At 42.0% G+C, this 9,884-nt stretch overlaps 1 non-coding gene across 1 annotated transcript; it reads left to right on the top strand.

Annotated features, from left to right (window-relative positions):
• The first annotated feature begins 2,391 nt into the window (after positions 1–2,391).
• On the top strand, positions 2,392–2,498 carry LOC145110202 (small nucleolar RNA R71). Its single transcript, XR_013709583.1, has one exon. It is a non-coding gene; the product is annotated as a small nucleolar RNA R71 (small nucleolar RNA).
• The last annotated feature ends 7,386 nt before the right edge of the window (positions 2,499–9,884 follow it).

The following is a 9,884-nucleotide window of genomic DNA, read 5'->3' as shown; positions in this document are numbered from 1 at the left end:
TACAACTTTCATTAATAAAATTTTTACTTATTTCAAAGTTTATATTTTCGCTAAATTTCACTATTTGGCTTTTAATTGGAATCTCATAAGACTTCCAATAATTTATGAGTGATTCTAAACATAGTTTTACTTCATTTCTAGTAAAAACTATCTGTTAGAACTTAACACTCAATTTATCATAATATTTCATAATATTATTAACTTTTTAATTTACATAACACGATTTCAAAACGTGTATGTTACAGTTGCCTCCCGAGAAGCGCTTCTTTTTGATGGAGTCGTGAGCCGGACTGTGTGCCTCCTCATGTTGAGTTGTCAGAAGAGTCCATCACCATTTGAAATTTCTGCTCCTTCCATTGCCTTTTGTAAGCTTGAACTCTTCTAATGTATGCCTTTTTCAAATTCTCCTTCTTAGCTTTTTTCTCGTCTACATCAAGCTTGCATTTTTTCCCTTTATTTTCTTGCAATTTTTCTTCATTCTTCTTAGGCTCCATAGGAACCATCTTGTCATCCATACTCATGTTTTTTTCTTTCGAAGTAACCTCATCTTCGTCCTCGTCACTCGATAACTCGTCGCTTTCCTTACTTACCCAAGAAGTTGGGTTTGTGTAGGCAATTACTTCTACTAAAAATGGGACGGATGCTCTTGGTTTTGTTCGTTTAACTTGTTGAATTGTTTTAATTTCTTCTTCCATGAGCTTCTCTAATTCTCCAAGTTCATCTTCTTCATCAATGTTGAAGACTTCACTTTGAACATCACTCCCTTGGAAACCATCTTGAACTCCAAAAGTTTCCTCTTCATCTCCAACTCTAAAAGTGAGCTTGGACTCGCGAATATCAACCAAGGCTCTAGCAGTATTAAGTAGAGGGCGACCAAGAATAATGGGAACGTCGACATCTTCCTTCATGTCTATAACCACAAAATCAATTGGGAAAATGAATTTCCCAATTTTCACTAGGATGTCTTCCATAATACCCCTGGGTTGTGTCACTGAATGATTGGCCATGTGAATTGTCATTTTTGTAGCCTTCATCTTCTGAATATTCAACTTCTGATAAAATGAATAAGGCATCAAATTTATGCTAGCCCCAGAATCAGCTAAAGCATAAGTCTTCAGATTGTTCCCAAACTCACATGGAAGAGTGAGGTGTCCTGGATCTCCCATCTTCTTAGGTAATTCTCCCAATACAACTTTTAAACTTTGCTCACTTAGAATCACCTTGGAATTCTTGACGAGTATCCATTAAGTCTTGTAGGAACTTCACGTATTCGGGAATTTTTGATAATGATTCAATAAAAGGAGTATTTATTGGAATCCCTTTTACTTGCTTTATAAACTCTAGATGCTCCCATTCCAGTGGACTAAGATTAGCTCGGGACGGAAATGGTAAAGGAGGACGATAAGCCGGAATAGCTACTAAATTTTTTTGTTCAGACTGGGTACACGTCGTGAACAGAGGAGGTTCACGTCGTGACTTTGGTGATTCAGCAACATTTTTATTTTCGAGCTTTGGCTTCTTTGGCTTTGGATCGGGTTGCTTCGGCTCCACTTCTAAAGCTTCTAAGAACTTAGTGACTGCATCTTCTTCAGTATCGATCACCATGACATGGGATTGAGTCTTCTTTTCTGGAAATTGTGGAGATAATTTCTCGTTTACCAAAGTTGTTAGTTGACCAAGTTGAGCTTCGAGATTGTGGATTGATGCTTGCTGATTTCTTAATGATGCTTGTTGGTCAATCATCATTGCTTGATGATCTTTCATCATAGCTTGTTGTTCTTCCATCATTATTATTTGATCCTTCAGTGCTGCATCAGTATCATCATGTCTTTTCTCTGAAGCCTCCATAAAACGAGTTAACATATTCTCTAAGTCAACTTTCTTCTCAGTTGGTGGTTGCTCTTTTTAGTAGAAACCTCGGCCAGTCTGCCTGTATTTCTCCTCCTTCTGCTTCTTGTATTCATCATATGGCAGCCCCTCTTTTTTGGTTTTCTCCAGTCTTCATCAAACTTATCCCCACTAGAATAGCAAACTTGAGCCTTTTTGTTCCCATACTCATCCAAGTGGCAGTCTCTAGTCAAGTGTGGACCATTGCATCTTTCACAACCAACTCTAATTGCATGAATTGATTGGTCCATTTGGGTCAACCTACGGTCCATATTATTTAGCATTGCCATCATAGCATCCATCTCTTCAGAATGTGCACCCCCACTGCCTTTTACTCCATCTTGTCTTGGGTTGTGGTATTCACGAGAATGCTTTGCGAATTCTTTAACCAACACCTTGATCTGATTTGGATTTTTCTTCGTAAGAGGTCCTTGAGAATCAAGGAGTTGCCTTGTCATGACATTGACCCCATCATAAAATATGGACACTTCTTTTTGAATGTTTAGGTCATGTTGAGGACAATTTCTTAATAAACCTTTATAGTGTTCCCATGCCTCGTAAAGTGACTCCCCTGGCTGTTGCTCAAAATTAGCTATCGCCTTCTTGAGTTTAGATATCTTAGATGGTAGGCAGAATTGTTCCAAGTATTGCTCGCGCATCTGAGCCCAAGTAGTGATTGTACCAGGTGGAAGTGCTTTTAACCAGTCTTTTGCAGCTCCTTTAAAAGTAACGAGAAGCATCATCAACAAGACGGTGTCTCTAGTAACATTAGGGACATTGAAATAGTCTGCAATGTCATTGACCTCATCTAGATGCTTGAAAGCATCCTCATGATCCTTCCCATAAAATGGTATATCCTTAAGTGCAGTAAGGATGTGTCCCTTCAGCTCGAATGTGGCAGTGGCAGGAATTGCAGGTTGTACTAACCCCGGACCAACATCTTCTCTGATTCGCTTTTTGTAAGCTCCCATGGACATCTCTTCAATGTTCGCCATCTCGTTTTCTGGCTCGTCTTCGGGTTCACTCGTATATAGTCCAAACTCGATCTCGGATTCGTATTCAGATTCGTTTGGGTTAGGAATTGGATCTAGGCTTTCAACTTTGCTCTTGTCCTTTGAAGATGTGCTTGACTCTCCCGTTTCCTTCCCTGACTTTATTCCAAAAACCGATTTAAAAGACGACTTCTTTCGTGTTTGATCATCTTTCACGTTCTTATCCGTCTTCTTGTGAAGGGCCGACTCTGGATCTTCAAGAGGTGGCACCAAAGGTGTATTGGAACCTCTGGTCATTAACTTCTGCAATAAAACAAAAATAAAAACGTAAAACTGAACTAAAACAGAAAAACAAAGAAAAACGAAAAACTACTGGATTCACTTCGTGAGCTTAAGGCTCACGTCGTGAATCTAGTACTGAAACAAAAACCTAAGCCGAAAAAGTAACTTTTTGCAGGTTTTACCCCACAAAAAGGATCGATTAACCTAAAGCAAATAAATCAACAATCAAATAAGTCGTTCCCCGGCAACGGCGCCAAAAACTTGATGCGTGCAAATAGCTACACCTAATTTTATATTTATAACCTAACTAACTTAACTAACTAAATTGCACCTAGGCAGTGTACCTAGTCAAATTATAGAATAGTCGGGTAAGTCGGGTGTCGATCACAGGGAACGTTTTTGACTAATTAATGTATCTACTATTAAATTAACCTAATTTTCTAGCAAAGTGGGGGTTTTATCTAATTTTGCAAGTTTAGATGAACTTAATTCTTTAACACGAATTCAATCAATAAACAAAACACTTCTGTTAGTTCGAATCCACCTTCCCTCAATGGTTTATAAATTAGTTATGACAGTTCCTCTTGGTTACCAATTAAAATAGTATTAGCAATTCAGTTCTAAATTAACTAATATTAATCAATTCATGTAGATCTATGTATGGTCACATAATAGTTAACACAAGATCAATTATTAAATAGAATTGGAGCTACGTAAGATTGATTTGACAAACACACTTATGATCATAATATGAGTTATCTAGCACATCCTAATTAAATAGTTCAATTACTTATCTAATATTGGTTCGATTTTAGCTCTAATAACTTAATGTTTACTAAATTACCAGGTATTCTAATTCATGCAGATTAATGGTCATTAACTACACAGAATAAGAAATCAAAGCAATCTAATATCAAATCAAACATGCTAGGTAAAATCAATCAACACAAGTCATAACCAACAAGCAAAGTCTAATTAATGTATTAAAACCATGAGTTCCAACTTCATCTAGCTAACATAAGCAGATAAATTTAGTTGGACATCCTAACAAATAAGCTAACACAGATCATATTCAAAAGCATGTTAAATGTACATGAGCTCTTCTTCTTCCTTGGTATGCAAACCAACTTCAATGCCTTCTCCTCTTCTGATTTTTGTCTCCAGGAACTCTCCAATCCAGCAAAAAGTCTCCAAGTCGTAATGATCAAGAGAATATATAGTTGTCATAAAATTCACGGTTCACATCGTGAATGATACATTCACGTCGTGACTTTTCAGGAATCCTTATCGAGCAAGGATTTTTACTTTGCGCGTACTTATCTTCCAGAATCTTCATGACACGTCGTGAACTTGTGGATCACGTCGTGAATGTAGCTAATTTCGTGGGTTTCTTTTTCTTTTATTCTCCAAGCCTCCAAGCCTCCAAAGTTCCAATCTTTTCCATTTTTAGTCCTTTTCTCCAAAAATGCTTCTATATGGCTGCAAAGTTTAATTAAAGCTTATAAGTACCATTATTCAATGCAAATAACCAAAACATGTATAAAAATGTAAGTAAATATTGCCTAAAAACATGTATAAATTTGGCAATATCACTATTATTGTAGGAAAACTCTGCCAACAGAAGGTAGGTATCCCAGCTACCACCTGTAACGACGTAAATTTTAAAACAATTTTTCATTTTTCAACACAATAAAACTCATATAATATTCTCAAAATCTCATGTGTATCAAATGTCATCACAATAAAACATATCCTAGAATCTCAAAAACATAATCCTCTGCCAGTGTGTACAAATCATGTCGGTGCCTTCCCGCGATCCTCGCTAGTACCTGAAACACATATCACATAACACGATAAGCCACTCGAGGCTACAACTCGATAAGACCCCCTGGTCAATATGTCTCAGTGGGACCCTCCAGTCCCGTAGCTCGTTGGACCCTCTGGTCCGGTCTAGCTCGTTGGACCCTTTGGTCTGGTCTAAATCGTTGGACCCTCCGGTCCGGTCTAAATATCACATAGCATACATAAATCACAATACACATAATCTCAAGTAAACACATAACACATAAGACCCTCCGGTCTGCACATGGATACCATTCTAGGTAATGTATAGTGAGAAGACTCACCTCGGGTAATCTCGGTAAGTCTTGAACTCGAAGTACTGCTCTAGCCTCCACCTAATCACGTAAGGTAATTTACCTCTAATTAAAAACGATTCTCAAGGTTAGACTAATCCCTTCCTATAATCTCATAGAAGGGGAAAAGACCATTTTACCCCTCCAATGGTCCACATGTCCAATAGTTGACCAAACCCTAAAAGTCAACAAAAGTCAACTCCAGTCAACGGTCCAACTTGACCAGACTCGTCGAGTGCACTTGGGTGACTCGGCGAGTCCATGCATGTCCTCTAAATCCTCATAAGGCCTCACTCGACTCGTCGAGTTAGCCTTTCATTCGACGGGTTACCACTGATCACGAATCGCGGGGCAACCCGATCCGACTCGTCGAGTCCCCTTATGGACTCGGCGAGTTTCCTCCATGGCAATACTCATTTGACCTTCTGAGGTCAGATCTGTTTCTCTAACTTATAGATCTGGCCTTCTAACACCCAAAAGTCACGTAAAGGTCTGAACTTGGGGCTCATGCATGGTGTATTTTGCTCTATACACCATTATGACTCCATTGAAGCTTCATAGCTTCAAGGTTCCAAAGTTACTCACTCAAAGCTACTTACTCTCTGGTTCTCTGGACCTCACAAGGTCCAGATCTACAAAACAACTAGGAAAGGGTTTGGATGCACCCAAAACCCCATGCTAAAGGTGATACAAGCCCTAACTCAACAACCAAAGGAAATCTATTCAAACACTATAGAGACAAGAGCTTGTACCAGATTTGAAGCTTGAATGAAGATGAAGCTGATCCACCAACTCTCCTCTGAGATCCTTGCAACACTATTGACCTTCTTTCCTCTCTAACTCACAATAACTCTAGGGTTTCTCTCAAGGGACGAAGACACTGGTGGGGAGGGCCAAGGAGGCTATAAGTGCCTTTAAATAGGCCTAAGCCCGAAAGAATTAGGGATTCTGCCAACAACGCTGACTCGGCGAGTCAGCGTGTCGACTCGTCGAGTCCATTCATTTTCCACGTCACCAAGTCGCGATCCTACTCGTCGAGTTAGGACGCTAACTCGTTGAGTCACTCCTCATAACTTAGAAAATAATCTCATTTTATCATACCTGGAAATACGGATGTGAGAATTCTCCCCCACTAGAATCAGACTTCGCCCTCGAAGTCTCACTCTGCAAATAACTCTGGATGCTGCTCCTGCATCTCCGTCTCCGGCTCCCAAGTCAGCTCGGACCCTCTCCGATGTTGCCACTGGACCTGAACCAGGGGCACCTTTTTGTTCCTCAGAACCTTGATCTTTCGATCCAAGATCGCGATCGGCCTCTCAATGTTATTCAGGCTCGCATCCACCTGAATATCCTCTAGCGGCACTACCGCCGTCTCATCCGCTATACACTTCCTCAACTGGGATACGTGGAAGGTATCATAGATCTGACTCAACTCCTCGGGTAGCTCTAAACAGTATGCTACCTTGCCCACTCTAGCGATCACCCTGAAAGGACCAATGTATCGGGGCCCCAGCTTGCCCCTCTTCCTGAATCGGATCACTCCTTTCCAAGGAGACACCTTCAGGAGTACAAGGTCTCCAACCTGGAACTCGAGCTCGGATCGCCGCCTATCCGCATAACTCTTCTGGCGGCTCTGGGCTGTCAGTAACCTATGTCTGACCTGCTGTATCTGCTCAGTCGTCTTAAGCACTATCTCAGTGCTACCCATCACTCGTTGTCCTACGTCTCCCCAACAGATGGGAGTCCGACACCTCCTCCCATACAAAAGCTCAAAAGGAGGCATACCAATACTCGAATGGTGGCTGTTGTTGTAAGAAAACTCAGCCAAAGGTAAGTATGTGTCCCAACTTCCCCCGAAGTCCATAACACATGTCCGAAGCATGTCCTCGAGCGTCTGAATCGTTCGCTCACTCTGGCCATCCGTCTGTGGGTGATAAGCAGTACTGAAGTGCAATCTCGTACCCAACTCCTCATGGAACTTCTTCCAGAACCTGGAAGTGAAACGTACATCCCGGTCTGACACAATCGAGATCGGCACTCCATGCCGCGACACCACCTCTCTCACATATGTCTCTGCCAGCCTCTCTGCAGAAGAGCTCTCGCTGATAGCAAGGTAGTGAACGCTCTTCGTCATCCGGTCCATAATCACCCAAATTGCATCAACGCCTCTCGCGGTCCTCGGCAATTTGGTGATAAAATCCATAGAAATTTGTTCCTACTTCCACTGGGGAACCTCTAATGGCTGCAATTTGCCATGCGGACGCTGGTGCTCAGCCTTAACCTGGCGACAGTTCAAGCACCTCTCTACTACCCATGCAACATCCCTTTTCATACAGGGCCACCAGTAGTCTCTCTTCAGGTCCAAATACATCTTAGTGGCCCCGGGATGGATTGAAAATCTCAATCTATGCGCCTCCTCCATCAGAGTGCTTTGTGCCCCGCCCGTATACGACACCCAAATCCGACCACGAAAGGTCATAAGCCCTCGGTTATCCGTCATAAACTCGGATACATGTCCAATCATCCCTCCCTCCTGCGGTTCTCCGGTCTCACAGCCTTTGCCTGGGCCTCTCGAATGGTATCCAACACCGGAGTCATCACCGTCATCCTCATGCATATATCTCGAATCGGGGCACTCTCCGCCCTGCGGCTCAGAGCATCGGCTACCACGTTAGCCTTTCCCGGGTGGTACAGGATCTCATAGTCGTAATCCTTGACCACATCCAACCATCTCCTCTGGCGCATATTCAGGTTGGGCTGATCCATCAGATACTTCAAACTCTTGTGGTCCGTGTATATGGTACACCGAACCCCATACAAATAATGGCGCCATATCTGGAGGGCGAACACTACTGCCCCCAACTCCAGATCGTGGGTGGGATACCTCGTCTCATGAGGCTTCAGCTGCCTCGATGCGTATGCTATCACGTGCCCTCTTTGCATAAGCACCGAACCCAGCCCCGTTATGGACGCATCACAATACACCACAAAATCCTTCATTCCCTCCGGAAGGGCTAACACCGGGGCTTCACATAATCTCTGGCAAAGAGTCTCAAACGAGGTCTGCTGCTCAGGACCCCAAATAAAAGCAACACCCTTTCGGGTCAATCTGGTGAGGGGGACGACAATCTTGGAGAAATCTCTGATAAATCTCCGATAGTAGCCGGCCAACCCCATAAAACTTCTGATCTCGGTGGGGGATCTCGGCACCTCCCAACTCATGACAGCCTCAATCTTGGTCGGATCGACCAATATCCCATTCTGATTAACGAGATGCCCCAAGAGCTGGACCTCTCGTAACCAAAAATCACACTTGGAGAATTTGGCATAAAGCCTCTTCGATCTCAACACTCCAAGGACCTCCCTCAGATGCTCCTCATGCTGCTCTCTGGATCTCGAATATACTAGAATGTCATCGATGAACACAATCACCGATCTGTTGGATTAGGTGTCTAAGCCCATAACTATTATTGGTATGTATTCGACCCGAGAGTAGCATGGTCCATTTGGGTTGCATATCATCAGGACAATTTGTTAGGATGGACTTTTGAGAGAAGAGGTTATATATGATTTATTAATATATTATAAGTTCTAATATATTAATATGAAATCATATGTTTTAATTAGTATTGATCAAGAATTAATTTGGAATTAATTTAGTGATCAAAAGAGACTAATTAAAAATATGGGGACTGATTATGGTAATTAGTTATATTTATATGTGTTGGGCATATGATCCATGTTGGACCAAGTTTATGTATGGATACATAAAGAGTTGGGCCACATGAACCATTGATCATAAAACCCATGGATATGGGTTTGGGTTATACCCATGACTCTTAGAATTCAACACATATAAATACATATGTTATGACCTAAAACCGCCACCCCTAGTCACCCCTTTAGTGTGTGTGCATGTTCTTGGAGTTCATGAAGGTTTTAGAGTGCATGGAGATTCTCTCTCAAGTCCTACCTTTGTCCTTTATGTGTTGTGACTTCATTTGAGGCTTCCACACTATTGGGGCTAAGTTCTTAAGGCCAAATACATCAAGACTTCCAGCCACACAAAAAGGTATGTTACACTATCTAGTATTTTATGTAGTTTGTATGACAATTGCATGCTAGCTATAGGTTCAATACCTTGGAAACCATTTGCATGTATAATTAGTGAAAACATAGATCCAAGGTATTTAGGGTTGTATGTGCACCATAGGATGTTGTATTATACCAAAACCCAACACGATCGATCCAATATCGGCCTGCATACTCGGTTCATGAGATCCATGAACGCCGCTGGTGCATTGGTGAGCCCAAAAGGCATCACCACGAACTCGTAATGCCCATAACGAGTCCTGAATGCCGTCTTCTGGATATCCTCATCACGCACCCTCATCTGGTGATATCCAGACCTCAAGTCTATCTTGGAAAACCAAGACGCTCACTACAACTGATCGAACAGATCGTCGATCCTCGGTAGTGGATAACGGTTCTTGACCGTCAACTTGTTCAACTCCCGGTAATCGATGCACATCTGGTGTGAACCATCCTTTTTCTTGACAAAAAGGATCGGCGCTCCCCACGGCGAGCT

This window comes from Lactuca virosa, chromosome 4 (genome assembly GCF_052849685.1).
Source record: "Lactuca virosa cultivar CGN04683 chromosome 4, Lactuca_virosa_CGN04683_v6, whole genome shotgun sequence".
NCBI lineage: Eukaryota > Viridiplantae > Streptophyta > Magnoliopsida > Asterales > Asteraceae > Lactuca > Lactuca virosa.
The sequence above is the reverse complement of the archived record's forward strand: the minus strand, read 5'-3'. Positions and strand labels throughout refer to the sequence as shown.